The following is a 15,025-nucleotide window of genomic DNA, read 5'->3' on the forward strand; positions in this document are numbered from 1 at the left end:
ATCTTTAAATTTCCAAGATTTCTTCTTTTGTACTTCTTAGGACTTCTCATTTCTAGTCCTTTCAATTGCATTTAATTGTTCAATTTCTAATCTTTTTGATTGAATGTTCAGTTTATTGAATTCTTTTTCTCCTCTGGTAATGTAAGTTTTAAGAGAGATAAATTTTCCTCTTAGGACTCCTTTACCTTTTGCCAATAAGTTTTGCTATATTGTTTAATTGTTTTCATTATCTTTGACATAATTATTTATTGTTTCTATGATATCTACTTTGACCCATTCATTATTCGGTGTGTCATTACTTAGCATCCATTTGATTCTGCATTTTAACTCATATTTCTTGTATAATTGTATTCTATTATAGTCTGAAAAAGTTGCATTTATTATACCTGCCTTTTTATATTTGTTTATGATTACTTTATGTCCTAGCACATAACTTTTGCAAAGGTACTACAGGATGCTAAGTAATATTTGTGTAAAGGTGCCAATTGAGGAAATCAATCAAGTTATTTCATCCCACTTAAAATAAGTGATAATTCTAAGTCCTGATACCTTTTAGGAGATAAGAATTTGACTCAACTGAATCAAATTAATCAAAGACATTCGAACTAAATGTGAGAATGCCTTGATCAATTTAGATTACTCTGATGAGCCATTGAATATACTGTAGTGAAGTTGCCCATTGAGGAAATTTGGCTATGCTCTGAGGAACATGCAAGCAGGAATGAGTTCAGAATCAGAAATATATTCTGAGGGTCTGCTACTGTGGGTGTGTATCTGAGGATGGTGGTGGTGGTAGCGGTATGGGGACAGAGAAAATCTTTTCTTGGTACATCCCTCCGACCTTGGGGAGGTGGATGCAACTGGTGGCAACAATCCTAATTTTCTATTCCAAGATGCTCATAAAGCCAACCTATGTCCTTCCTTGATACCTCCCTTTTCTGCTATAGGTCAGTCCTACTTTCTCTTTATCCTTTCATTGTTTTCCATTGACATTCAGTTCTTTAAAGCTCAGTTCTGGAACCCCTCAGTCTTCATCTCCACCACAAACTCCTGAAATCTCTCTTGCTGAACTCCATCCTGCTTTCATACAAGCATCTCAGAGTATGGCCAAATTTCTTCAAGAAATCAGAACAGACTTCTTCAGAGATCATGGCCTTTCCACACTTAGCTGGTATGCCTCTGAATGACTTGATTCAATGGAGCCAAGTTCTTATCACCTTAAGGTATCACAGACTAGCAATTTATAGCCTACTTTAAGTTTCTTGAGGTGATTTGGTTGACTTGCTCAATTAATCCCCACCCTTATAAATGTATTCAATAATATTCATATTCAGAAGTTACCATGGGTCAGTCAAATCTAGTTTTTCCAATGTGTTCAGTTACATATGTTTCTTCTTATTTCTTTCCATTATGCCATCTAATGTAGCTTAAGATCACGTTAACTTTTTGGGCAGCCATATCATGCTGTTGACACATATTGAGTTTGGAGGCCATTAAAATTCCTAAATTTCCTTGGTATAGGTTTTTCAGTAAGCATCTGTAGCCACTGGGATATCAGAATCCTGTGTTGGCTTTGGCAGCCAGTTGTCCTTCTTGGTAGGGGCACAATGTGATATGCTGGGAAGAATGAAGAATTTATAGTGAGAGAACTATTGTTTCAAATATCAGTTCTGCTTCATACCAGTAGTGTGACCTTGGTGAGTTGCTGAACTCTGCAGTTTTTTATCTGTAAAATGGGGAGTTTAGAATGGACTAGAGGACTTCTAACATCTCTTCTAGCCCTGAGACTATGGTCCTATGATTTATATTCTAGGCTTTTCCAACTCTGAGAGAGAAAAATTAAAGTGTCTTGATGTTATTGCTACTAGCAAAGTCTTTTCGCTATTCTAGCTCCTTGTGCATAATTCCTATTTTGGAGAAGTTGGAGAGGTCATAAGAATTGGAGAAAATGTCCAGTCTTCCATCTTGATGGTCATATGACACAGAAGTTTTTTTCTTTGTCTTTCTTTACTATCTGAAAGTATTTAATTTCTGCAGTTTGGTCGAGTAGCATTTTGAATACCCTATTTGTCTCTCGGCTCTTTTGAAAGAATTATTTAAATACTTCTTTACTGGGGCAGCTAGGTGGCACAGTGAGTAGAGTGCCAGCCCTGGAGTCAGGAGGACCTGAATTCAAATCTGGCCTCAGACACTTGACACTCTTACTAGCTGTGTGACCTTGGGCAAGCCACTTAACCCCAATTGCCCTGCCTTCTCCCCTCTGAAAATAAAAGTAAAAAAAAATTAAAAATACTTCTTTACTAAAGTTCAACTATTTTCTTTGATATTTTGGCTTATTTTTGTAGGATATGTTACTTTTGCCTCTTAATTTATCTCTTTTGCTCTTCAAATGACCATAATATAATTGTTCTTTTGATTTGTTAAAACCGCAGAATAAGTCTATGATATTTTTGAATATTTCTCATTCTAATGTGGACGTAATTTTGTTCTCTGAAAATTTTTTTCTTTGACTTTGTAGTCCAGAAACTTGACTATGATGTTGCTTTGTGAGTAAAACATTTTTGTTGTGGTGGTAGTGATTTAAAAAAAAAAACTCTATGGATATGTATTTCGTGAGAATTTTTTTCTGTCTGATTTCTTGGAGAATAGTACCTAGGTCTTCTTTTTCATTATTTCTCTATCAGGAGGGTCTATAACCCTTGTTTCTCCACATCCCATCTTCAAGTTCAGTATCTTTGTTTTGTAAAATTTTTCCTATATTTTTCAGATTTTTTAAAAATTGTGCCATCATTTTTCAGTATCTATGATTTTTCATTCCAATCCTGAATTCACCTTTTTCAGAGCATCTACTATTGAGGACAGTGTCTCCTTTTTTCTGAATTTACTAGTCTCATGTCAGAATTGAAATTCTCTTTTTCAGTGCTCCAAATTCTGTCTTTATATCTTTTAAATTCTTGGTTAATTTCTTGATTACTCTGCTGAAATATTCTATACATACTGGGAATTGCTCCATTGTCATTTCAGGGGTCCTTGCAGCAACTGCTGTGATATTTTCATCATCCTCAAGGAATTTTGATTCAGTTTCTTTTATCGTGAAAGTCTTGTCTATTTTGATGAAGTCTCTGCTTGCCCCTAGACTGCCAAGAGACTAACTCCAAAAGTTGTTGCCTAATGGTCATAAAGGTGCTCTCAATCTCTGACTGATTTGTGGGATTAAGGGAAGGGAACAAGCAGAAATGTTCTGCTTATAGGATGGGCTTAATTTAATTTATTTTATTTTAGTTGAATTTGGTAAGAATGACCTGGTGGCAAGTTTTTTTTCACTTTTTTTTCTGTCCCTGTCATTACTGAGTTTTCTTTATTTGCTGTCTTTTAATTTGTATTTTTTGTGTGATAAAGGGACAATTGTCTCTAAGGTATCCTTACTTTGTTATATTTCCAGGATTCTTATGATTATTCTTTCAGTACAGTCATTCAACTAGTTCTAAATCTGCCTTTCTCTACTAGCATCTATCCCACATCTCTCCATTTCACAAAAATGTCAGATCATAAAATGTCTTACTGAAATCCAGGTATTATGTATGACTTAATCAATATTTATTAAGCACCTACTATGTATCAGGCACTATGCTAAACATTAGGATACAAAAAGAAGCAAAAGACAGTCTTGCTTACAATCCAACAGGGGATATAGCATGCAAATATATTATGTACAAGTTATATACAGAATAAAGCAGAAATAATCAAAGGAGGGAAGGCACTGAGATTAAAAAAGGATTGGGAAAGGCTCCTTATAGAAGGCAGAAATTTAGATGGGACTCGAAGGAAGCCAGGGAAGACTGTAGGTATAGATGAAGAGGGAGAGCATTCCAGGTATAAGGGCCAGTGAAAGAAAATTCCCAGAGCCAAGTGGTGAGTGTCTTGTATAAGGAATAGTAAGGAGGCCATTGTCACTGGATCAAAGAGCATGTTTTGGGGTAGTAAGGTATAAGAAGAAAACTGGAGGAAGAGCTTGATTATGAGAGGCTTTGAATATCAAACATAGAATTTTGTATTTAATCCTAGAGGCAATTGGGAGGCATTGGCATTTTTTGAGCAGTGGCATGACATGGTTGGACCTGCACTTTAGGAAAATCACTTTGGTGCCTGAATGAAAATGGATTGGAGTGAGGAGAGATTTGAGACAGACAGACTCATCAGCAGGCTATTGCAATAATCCAGGCATTAAATGATTAGGGCCTTTATCAAGGTGGTGGCAGTAACAGAGAAGAGAAGCGTGAATAATTTGACAATGTCTTGTACTTAGTAGGGACTTACTAAATATTTGAATTAAGTTATAAAAGCTTTTAAATTTATACATAATGATATTCAGGACTTTCTCTGCCAACCTCCATACACAATAGGACATATAACCAGTTGACCACATCTCCACTCAAATTTCTAGGTGAAGACCTGAGAAGCTATAAATGCCTTTCTCTAATGCTAATGTCTCAACCCCCAATGATTCAACCTATGTTAATGACCAGAGATTAGCACCAAAGGTTTAATCAACTAATATCAGCTAGCTTTTATAAAAGGATATTTGCTAAGAATGTGTAACAAAAACACAATCACCCAGCTTTCCCACCCACCTACCCATTCCCATGTCCTGGGGGCACATTCTCCCCTGGGCCATTTTAATTCCTGGGGAGAGGACTTAAACTTAAAGCAGTTTCTAAGTAGCATTTGCTCTCATCAAATTCACTTCTGAATTTGTTTTAGTCAGTGAAGGAATCACTATAGCTCCCTTTTGTATTCCTTCAGTGATAAATGTCTCCAATATTCTTTTACCTAAAAGCAAAAAATGAACAAACATAAGAAGGCAAAGAACATAGGACATCCATGGCACAAATGTTGGCTTCTCTTGGGGAGGGCCCAAGGCTTCTCTCCAGCCACAGACTTACAAGTTTCTCTCACCTAAACAAAAGTCAGAGGAAAGAGCAATAGACAGAATAGAGACACTCTTTTTCTGGCTAGTGCCTTCTAAAATCACCCGAGTTTCAGCTCCATTGCCAGTCAACAATCTGTCTCTTCACCATGTGTTTAGCATACCAGAACCAGATACATTTATGTCTATGCATACCCCAAATCAGAAATCAGTACCCTTCTATTACACATCATCACACTCTTTCCAAAAGTAGGCTCCCCAACCTATCCCATATGGGAACACTATCAGCTAAGCATACTTCACATGTTCACCATCCTCCTGTTATACTTATAATCAAAATATTCTAGTTCCTCTTTTGTAATTTCCTTTATTCTACATCTGAATATAAATTCTTCTCTTGTCCACAGTTGTGAGAAAAGTAACCTATAGGCTTCTAACTTTTTAATGATTTCATCTGAAAAAAATATTTGGATATTTTATCCATTTGGAATTTATTATGGCATATGGTATAACAAATTGGCTGGGATTGGCTGGTATAACATATTGCCCTAAACCCATCTTCTATCAAAATGCTATATAGGTTTTTTTAGTAGTACTTGTCAAATAAAGAATCTCAAACCCTATACATTTGTTTCTAGATTTTGTTTATTTAATATATTAGACTGATTTACTTTTCTACCTTTTATCCAGTACTAGATAGTTCAATTGAATACCTGATAATATCCAGAAATTATTTCCTTTAATATGTTTTATCTTTTGTCTAATCCTAAGACAGCTAGGTGTTTTAGTGCACTGAGCACTGGGCCTGGAGTCAGGAAGCCCTGACTTCAAATCTACATCTGTGTGTCCCTGGGAAAGTCACTTAACCTCTGCCTGAACCAGTTTTCTCAACTGTAAAATACGAATAATGATAGCACCTTCCCCACTGGCTTGTTTTGATGATCAAATGAGATAATACTTGTAAAACTAATGAATAAATTATTGTAAAACCAATAAAATTATTGTAAAACACTGTAACCAGAATGGGCTTTGTTTTCTTTGAATGACTCAGCTTACCTCATTGAACTTCCCTGGACACTGGGGCAGGAAGCCCAGCGACCATGCCAGGAATCAGAGAACTTCCTGTGTGAAGAGTCATGGGGCTGGCTGAGGGGAGGTGTGTTAACCTGGTCTATGCTAGGGGGAGGGGCCAAGCCAAGAACCAATTGGCCCTGGTCGTTCAGGCAGCGCTTGATGATGTCAAAAACTCTATAAGAGGGGAGAGGACAGCTTGAAGATTCTCTCTTCCTTTTCCGGTTGGAGCCAGAGACGCCTACAGTTGAAGCTGAGCTGCCGGTAGCAGAGCTGACTGGAGGCTAGTGGGTCTGGAGGCTAGTGGGTAATCTTCTTACCGTAGAGGGGAAGCATGTATACGATTTTGCCTTATACCATCTCGCTGCTCTGTGGCCTCCTGGTTACCCTTGTGAGGCAGACTTATTGGGCCTGGAAGCTTTTGATGAAAATATCAAAATGGGGATGCTGGTTTGTGGGCTTGTTACTGTGGAGTGTAAATACATGCTTTAGTTCTCCTGCCTTCTGCCTAGAGAATTCCTTATATCCTGCGGTTCCGGACCTTTTAGGCACATATGAGATTCTCTTTGAAATCATAAATTCTGCCTTCCTAATATAAATACTTGCACCTGGCACCTAGTAGGCACTTTATTAATTCCTTGCTCCCTTCCCCTAATTTGACTGCCAAGTTCCTTACTTTCAGGGTAGAATTGTCCTAGGGTATCAGGCAGTATAAGTAGCTGGGAGAGAAGGAGAGGAGAAGGGGAATAGTGCCTGGAATGTGATGGAATTGATGATCAGGGAGTCTAAGTTCCCAGGTGGAAACAGCCAAGGTAAATGCTGTGGAATAGTAGCTGCCAGAGAGGGTGACTAAAGTGGGATATAATGGCTTCTTAGGGAGGCCTCAGAGGTACTAGCACTGTTTTAGAAAATCACTGTGTTGGTGGAGGGCAGTGCCATACCAGGAGTTCACTATGAAGTCAAAATCATATATTGTTTGCTTGTTTGTAGATTGTTTCCATATCTGTATTTGTTAACATGTAATGCAGTTTCACTATTTGGTTATCTTAATAGTATCTGTTTTACTATTGGCTTATTTGAAATTTTTTTTGGACTTGGTGGAAACAAATTTTAGTTATAGTAGGCTAGATATAGAACTGGAACACATCATAGAGGCCATGTAGTCTAATTTCCTCATTTTAAAGATGAAGAAACTGAGGCCTAGAGAGGCTATTTGACTTGCCAAAGGTCACACAGGATCTGTGGTAGGGTTTGAATCCAGGTCCTCTGACTCAAGAGCTAACAATCTTTATTACACTTCCTCTAGTATCTTAAGTATCTATGTATGGTCTTTATGTGTTTATTACAGGCAGCAAATTATTGGATTTTCCTCCTTATCCATTCTAAAGCTTGGCTTTTTATGTTTAAGTTGAGCACCACTAACATTCAAAGTTATAATTTTTGCCCTTTAAAAAAAACAACAGTTAGATACCTATAGCTTGTTTTGTTTGAACCAACTCTATCCTGATCTCAACCCTCATAGCCAACCCTCCCTCTCCTAGCCAAGACCCAGATGTCTTGGTTCTACATTTGGAGTTATTCTATTTTTTCCCCTGCATCCCTCAACCGCCCAAATACATTGTGTTACAGGATCCCCTTTATCCCTCTATAAGAATGTTTGAATGACTCACTTATCATGTCTCCAATTCAAAAAAATCCAGTTATTTATTTCTTTCCCCCATCCACTTCCTCTATCTTCTAGGGTATTTCTGTCTAATCTACCATCAGGGGATTGCCTAAAGATATTATGTCTTAGTACTTGCCATGACTCACAGACACATAAGACCCTTTATGTGATAATAGTCTTGTCCACCCCACACCCCCTATCAGAATACAAACATTGATTTATCACTTGGTCTTTTGATCCTTTATGATTGTATGTCCTTTGTACAGTTTACCTTGCTTCTTGGATTTGTGTGTCAAAGGCATTATTTATCTGGTTTTCTCAAGAGGAAGCATTGGAAGTCATTAATCCTGTTGAAGACTCATCTTTTCTCTTTGAAGAATATGCTTAGCTTCATGGAATTTTACAGCACAAACCAATTTTCAATTCTTTTCAGAATATTATATTCCAGGTATTTCTTTTATTTCTAATCCTTAATAACTTTGAACTATTTTGCTTTCATGAATGAACTTCCTTCTAATGAATATGCTAATGAGATTTTCAGTAATAATAAGGCTCTGGAGCTTTGCAATTACATTTTTAAGTAAGGTGAACTGGAATTCCTTTCTGAGAGCATCTTATGGATTCTCTCTCTCTCTCTCTCTCTCTCTCTCTCTCTCTCTCTCTCCATCTCTCTCTCTTTCTCTCCCCTTCCCTCTTCTCTTCTCTTCTCTTCTCTTCTCTTCTCTTCTCTTCTCTTCTCTTCTCTTCTCTTCTCTTCTCCTCTCCTCTCCTCTCCTCTCCTCTCCTCTCCTCTCTTCTCTTCTCTTCTCTTCTCTTCTCTTCTCTTCTGCTCCTCTCTTCTCTTCTCCTCTCCTCTCCTCTCCTCTCCTCTCCTCTCCTCTCCTCTCCTCTCCTCTCCTCTCCTCTCTCTCTCTCCCCTTTCTTCTCACTGTCTCTCTTCTCTTCTCTTCTCTTCTCTTCTCTTCTCTTCTCTTCTCTTCTCTTCTCTTCTCTTCTCTTCTCTTCTCCTCCTCTCTTCTCTTCTCCTCCTCTCTTCTCTTCTCCTCCTCTCTTCTCTTCTCCCCTACCCTCCACTCTCCTCTCTTGTCCTCTCCTCTCTTTTCCTCTCCTCATCTCTCTCTTTCTCTTTCTCCCCCCACCCACACAAACAAGCATGCACACACACAGAGAAGCACACACAGAGAGAAGCACCCCCACACACCCTCTTTTTCTAATACGTGTAGGATTTTTTTTGCATAATTTCCTGAAATATAGAAATTGAGATCTTTGTAGGAGGAGAATAATTCTCAGTTTGTTTCTCCTGCCTCTGTTTTCATAGCCATTTATCTAAATTTGCAAAGACCTTGTGTTTTATTAATCTTTTTGTATTTTGCTTATATTCAGATATTTTTGTTCCATCTCTGCATTTGTTCCAATGATGCCATTGATTTTGTTTACCTATATTTTCTGTTGTTTCTTCTAAGTAGCTAATTCTCTGTCTTTTTGAATTCTTCTAATATATTCATTTAATTCTACTAGTGAACTGGTAGATCAATTTGGTAGATTTTATGGCTTATTCATTCTCTTTGGGGTGTGTATAGCTATTGTGATTGCAGTATTATTGTTATCTGTTTGCTTTTGGAGATGTCTCCTTGTTTTCTTTTAACTCATAATATTTCTTTAACTTCTAATCTGTACTGGAGTGCCTTTATTTTCTAGCTCGTTTCTTTAATTCTTCTACTAGTTTTTCTGCAGGTTTTCCTTCTAATTAAATCTTTCCTTTTCCATACTTTAATTGTTGTTCTTTTCATTTATTTGGTGTATTTCTTGCTATTTTGTAAGAATGAAGGTGATCTGGGCTTAGACAAGACCTCATTCATCCATCTTGCTAAAAGTCTCAGTCATTTAAAAAAGTTCCATTGAGGCCTTTTGTTTTTACACCATAGTTATTTCCCCAAATAACCATACACACACACACCCACACACACGCGCGCGCGCGCGCGCATGCACATGCATACTCACACATGGAAACTTTTCTGGTAATAAAGAGAAAAAATCAACAAAATAATAACAAACAAAACAACCAAGACCCCAACCATTTTTGACGGCATCTACCACATTTTATGCTGATAGTCCTCCAAGTTTCTAATCCTGAAAGATATTAAATGAGTTCCTTGTGCATCCATATTTCTCTCTTTCATTAATTCTCTCTTCCTTTCCTCAGCAGAATTATTTCTGTTTGTATTATTAGGATTTTGCTCTTGAAAACACCCTATGCATCTTAGGCTAACATTCGCTTCCCTATAGAGTTTTCGGTCATGAACTAACAGCTATATTTTCTTTAATTTTTTGAAATCCATTCTCCTGATTTTTATGGTTTATGCTAGATTACACCTACCTTGCCCTCTCTTTAGCTATCACAAACTCTGAAATAGGATGGCCACTTCCTCCCCAGGTTTCCATCATTAATGCTTTGGCACCCAGGTCACTTACTTTCCCTAAACATCAGTTTTGCCTTCTATAAATTAGAGCTAATCTTTGCCCTATCTATATCACAAGGGTGTACAGAGGAACATAGGTTGAGTTAGAAGGGACTTTAGAGGCCACCTAATTCAACCCCTCATTTTATACATGAGGAAACTGAGTCCCAGAGAGGTTAAGTAACTTGCCCAGGGTCACAAAGCTAGTAAATGTATGAAGTAGAATTTTAACCCAAGTCTTCCTAACTCAAATTCGTGTGCTCCCTCTATTACAACATGCTATGACCCATATGGTCTTGATGTTCAGATTAGAACTGATGATGATTAGAAAAATGCTTTGAATACTGTAAAGTCTTTACTTCTTATCTCAATCCACAGTGATTCCCTCCATTTGCTGACTTCCTCTTTCCTTTTCTGTCTAAGCCAATCATTTTGGCACCTGATCACATGTTGCCATTTGTTGTTAATTCTGTGTTCCTAGACTTTCCAGCTGAATTGGATGCTTCCTGAGGGGTGGCATCTTATTTCATTTTTGCATCCCCTACTCTTACTATAAGCATTTTTTCAATACTTCGACAATTTGTGATTTCTTCATTTGTGGTATATCTTCCACTTCTACACATCACAACACTTCTGCAACTGATTAGATAGTGAGTTGCAATGGCTAAGAAGCCAAGATGGTGATGAGCCTCCCCAAACATAGCTGAGCTGCTCCTTGGAAAACAGATGCACAATTCATTTCTGGGCCCTTACTGGAAGTCTTTTCAACTTTGTAGGACCTACCAGAGCATGCATTCCACTGTAACAGCCTTGAACAGTCAGGGTCCCCTCCATCCTGTAATGAAATGACAGAGGAAGGCTTTGGGAAAGAGTCAAGACTTATGTATTCCACAAAAAAAAAATTATCGAGTAGAATCTTCTTGCATTTGCCATAATATTTAGCATAGGTCTGAGAAGTAGAAAAGTACTAAATAATAATATGTGGAACTTAATTTCATTGATAAAAATGTATTTGAGTTAAACTCACATTACTGTCTAAAGTCTGGAAAATCAGTCAAAGGACAGTAGAAAAGCAGACCAAAACAATCGTTCCCTTTCCTTGGGCCAGTGACTAGCTGCAAAGCTTTTGGGCTCCATTTCCAATCCTTTGATAAGGCAAGATGTACAGAATTCCATGGTCCACAGGTTCACCTGTTCAGCCTTAGTCCTTCAAATGAAAATACTCCCCTCAGCTCCCAGACTGGACCAGAAGTGCCATGCTTCCCTCCACATCATAGCACCTTTAATGGGCTTCAGAAACATGTGATCCAATGCTGTTTGCGTATTCATCTCTGATGCAGCTTCCCTTGAAGAGTTGCTACACAATCATTACAAATTGATTGCAAAAGAGCTAACAATCATGATTAAATCATTAAATTCTTGTCTACGCTTCAGAGAGCGGCGAGAAAATTAACTTCCCACCAACCTAATTTTTTCCTGAACATGAAATAATGATTTTCTGCCCGTCTAATTACAAAGCCAACATCTGATCAAGCCGGCATCCAGAGGGGATTATCGCATGCACAAGTATTAGACCTCATTACCAGCTTGAGTGCAAAATTATTACATCTTGTAATTGGATGGCGAGATTTATATACAGATCGGCCCGGTTTCTGTAAGATTGTAATTACAAGCTTCGTTGGTTAGCTACTTATCACTCAGCACAGAAGAGGGAAAAATAAGCAACAGAAAAAGCATTTCATTAACCCATAACCCTATCAAGGGAGAACCACTGTAACATCCATGTCTGCATTAGGGAGAACAGCTAAATTCACAGATGAAACAATTTATTATACTCTTTGCAAATGGGATTTCATTTTGTTTAACCCCTAATGAACTATTTTGGTAAACTGTGTGAGCAAACCATCCATTTTATAGACAACTAGGTTCAATATAGTAATTATAAGGGGTAACTGACTGAGATAAATACTCACCTGCTTAGGGCAAGTTGATTAGAGACACAATGGCACGCCAATGGGAGCATGCACAATAGACAGCAGGAACAAGGGAGTGTGTGCCTTGACTCTGGCCTGGGAGCCAGCTACTCCTCTCTCTGGGTGAATGCCAGGCCGAGCTTTGTAAAGGCAGGGAGATGTGAGATGAGAGATTGGGTTGGGGGTTGGGGAGAGGTAGAGACTAGCAAGTAGGCAGGATCTTGCCTTCTGAATTGGCAAGGAGGAAACACTCTGGGTTTGTCAAGCTTGGCTGGATCAGACAAGGTTTAATAAAGCGGCAACAACAACGGGGTTTAACAATTTTGGAGCCACTGGGGTGGAACCCCGGAAATTTGAATATGGCCAAACACAAGCGCATTGGATGTTCCAGATGCAGAATCTGAATTAAATTTTACCTTTTTACAAGTTTATAGCACAACAATAGCTCTTGAAACAAAATCAGTTCAGCAGAGTATGAAATAAGGGCTTGATTTTGACATATGGAGGGTTGCTCTTCAGTTATTTTCCCACAACAATCCCTCTTTCTCCATCCCCCAAATTCATGCATGTATGTGTCACACACACATACACATACACATAGAACCATTGCCTCTTTTCTTCTCTTAGTCTTTCAGATGCTTCATTCCTAGTGTTATCAAGGTCCACATATTCATTAGGTTGCCTCTCTGTCTCAGGCTTCTAGGTCTCAATGATTCTTTTATCCCAGATCGTGAAGATGTGGGGCCTTAGGGTAAAATATTACTCAAAATACTGTGGGGAAAGAAACAGGGAGAAAAGGTAGAACTTTTGTTAGCAGAGAGGGAAGGGCCAGGGAGAAGAAGCATTCCATATGGCTTTCATTGTAGAATTAAGTCTTGGGGTTCAGAATTTCTTATCTTATGACCATTAATGGATGCTCCCCCAGATCCTGGACACCTAAAAAATCTACATTTGTATGCTGCTTAAAAGGTTTCCACAAAACCCTCAGGTAAAGTAACCAACTAATCTATTAATCCAGGAGCATGTATCAAACACTTGGTTACATGCGCTGTACCCGGAGCTGAGAAGACAAATTCAATAAATGACACATTCCCTACTCTTGAGGAGCTTATACTCTCATGCTGGAGACTAGAAGAACATATATACAGAATAAATATTGTTATCACCATCTAACATATGAGAAAACTGAGGCTCAGGCAAATAAATATAGTAGTAGTGAAACTTGCTGTTTGTTCTCACCACCAGTTCAAGTCCCTCTATCTTCCAATCCATTCTCCTTCTTTGCTAATGTCTAAGAGGAGGAAGCAGCATTTGTCCTTATCCATGCATGTCTCTTCTCCTCAACACCTTGAACTTTAGGTAATACTTAACCCCGTGCCCACACCTAATTTAGATAACTATTCCCCTCTCTTCATCTCTGGTTCCTTTGGCTGCTATGACTTTGCACCCTCCTGGTCCTCCTTCTACCTGACAGATGACTCTTAATTTCCTTCTCTAGCTCATCATTCTTCCCTATTCTCTAAGTGTGGCTGTCCCACAAGGAGTTGTCCTGGTTTCTCTTCTCTAGCTATATACGTTTTCATCCTTTCATAGAAGGAGTTTAAAGGGACCTTAGCAGTGACCTTCAGTCATTTTAATTGTGTCCAACTCTCCGTGACCCCTGTTTGGGTTTTCTTGGCAAACAGGAGTGATTTGCTATTTCTTTCTCCAGACAATTTTATAGATGAGGAAACTGAGACAAATGAGGTTAAGTGACTTGCCCAGAGTCACACAGCTAGTTCGTGCCTGAGGACAGATTTGAGAAAGATGAGTCTGTTTGATTTCAGGTCTGGTGTTTTATCCACTGCACCACTAGTGGTCATCTAGCTCAACTCATACTAAAAAAAAAATCTTTGCTATAACTTACTGTTTTGGGGCTCAGCTAGTACCAAGATAGCTCAAAAACTTCCCAGGAGGGGAAGCCATTTAAGCCAGCTCATTTCACTTTTCAATGGCTAAGGCCATTAGAAAATTGTTCCTCACATCAAGCTTCTACTTCCTTCTTGGCATGGACAACCAATGTCTATGAGAAGTTAGGAAGAAGAAAGAATAAAAGGTGACTCCAAAGCTTAGAGCCTAAAGTGGTAGTTTCTTGACAGAAATAAGAGAATTGTGAAGGAGAGGTAGGTTTAGAGGGGAAGGCGTTGAGTTATGTTTGGAAAATATAGATTTTGAGGGACCATCAGTTTATCCCAGTAATGTCCAACCAATGGAGGCAAGGAGCCAAGTGTAATGATAGCCTTTCACATACTTGGAATACAACTATCATGTCTTCCATCACTCTGTATCTTTTCTTCTTTAGACTAAACATCTACAATTCTTTTAATTGATCTTCATGTGACATGAACACAAGACCCTTATGCTAGTTGCCTTCAGCTTATCATTGCCCAATGGGTTCCGTTACCCTCCACTTTTCAGATGATTCCCAAATTTATCTATCTAATCCTGAACTCCAGTTCCGTTACTGTCTGCTGGACATCACTGGGATATATTATTGGTACCTAAAAGTTACCATTCCAAACCCAACTTCACATCTTCCCCCCCCCAAATCTGCCTCTCCTCCCAAATTTTCCTACTTCTGTTGAGAAATCAGGGGTAGGTTGGTAAATGTTTAACAATCATCTCACCGCAAAAAAATACGCATGACATACTTTTAAATTTAATCTGTATTTTTATCATTTTCTCCATCACTTTCTTTAGTTTAGAAATCCACAAAACAATACATTGAACCCTGATTTGCAGACTTTGCCAATTTTGAAGTTGTAAATAACTCACACTGAAAATTTAACAATCAGCACTCACAATCTAGTTTGAGCTTACTCCAGCATAGCCGTGGCTCTAAAACTTAGAGCCATCTTTTATTCTTTCTCTTACTTAACCTTCCCTATCC

This window comes from Trichosurus vulpecula, chromosome 3, assembly GCF_011100635.1.
Source record: "Trichosurus vulpecula isolate mTriVul1 chromosome 3, mTriVul1.pri, whole genome shotgun sequence".
Taxonomy (NCBI): Eukaryota; Metazoa; Chordata; class Mammalia; order Diprotodontia; family Phalangeridae; genus Trichosurus; species Trichosurus vulpecula.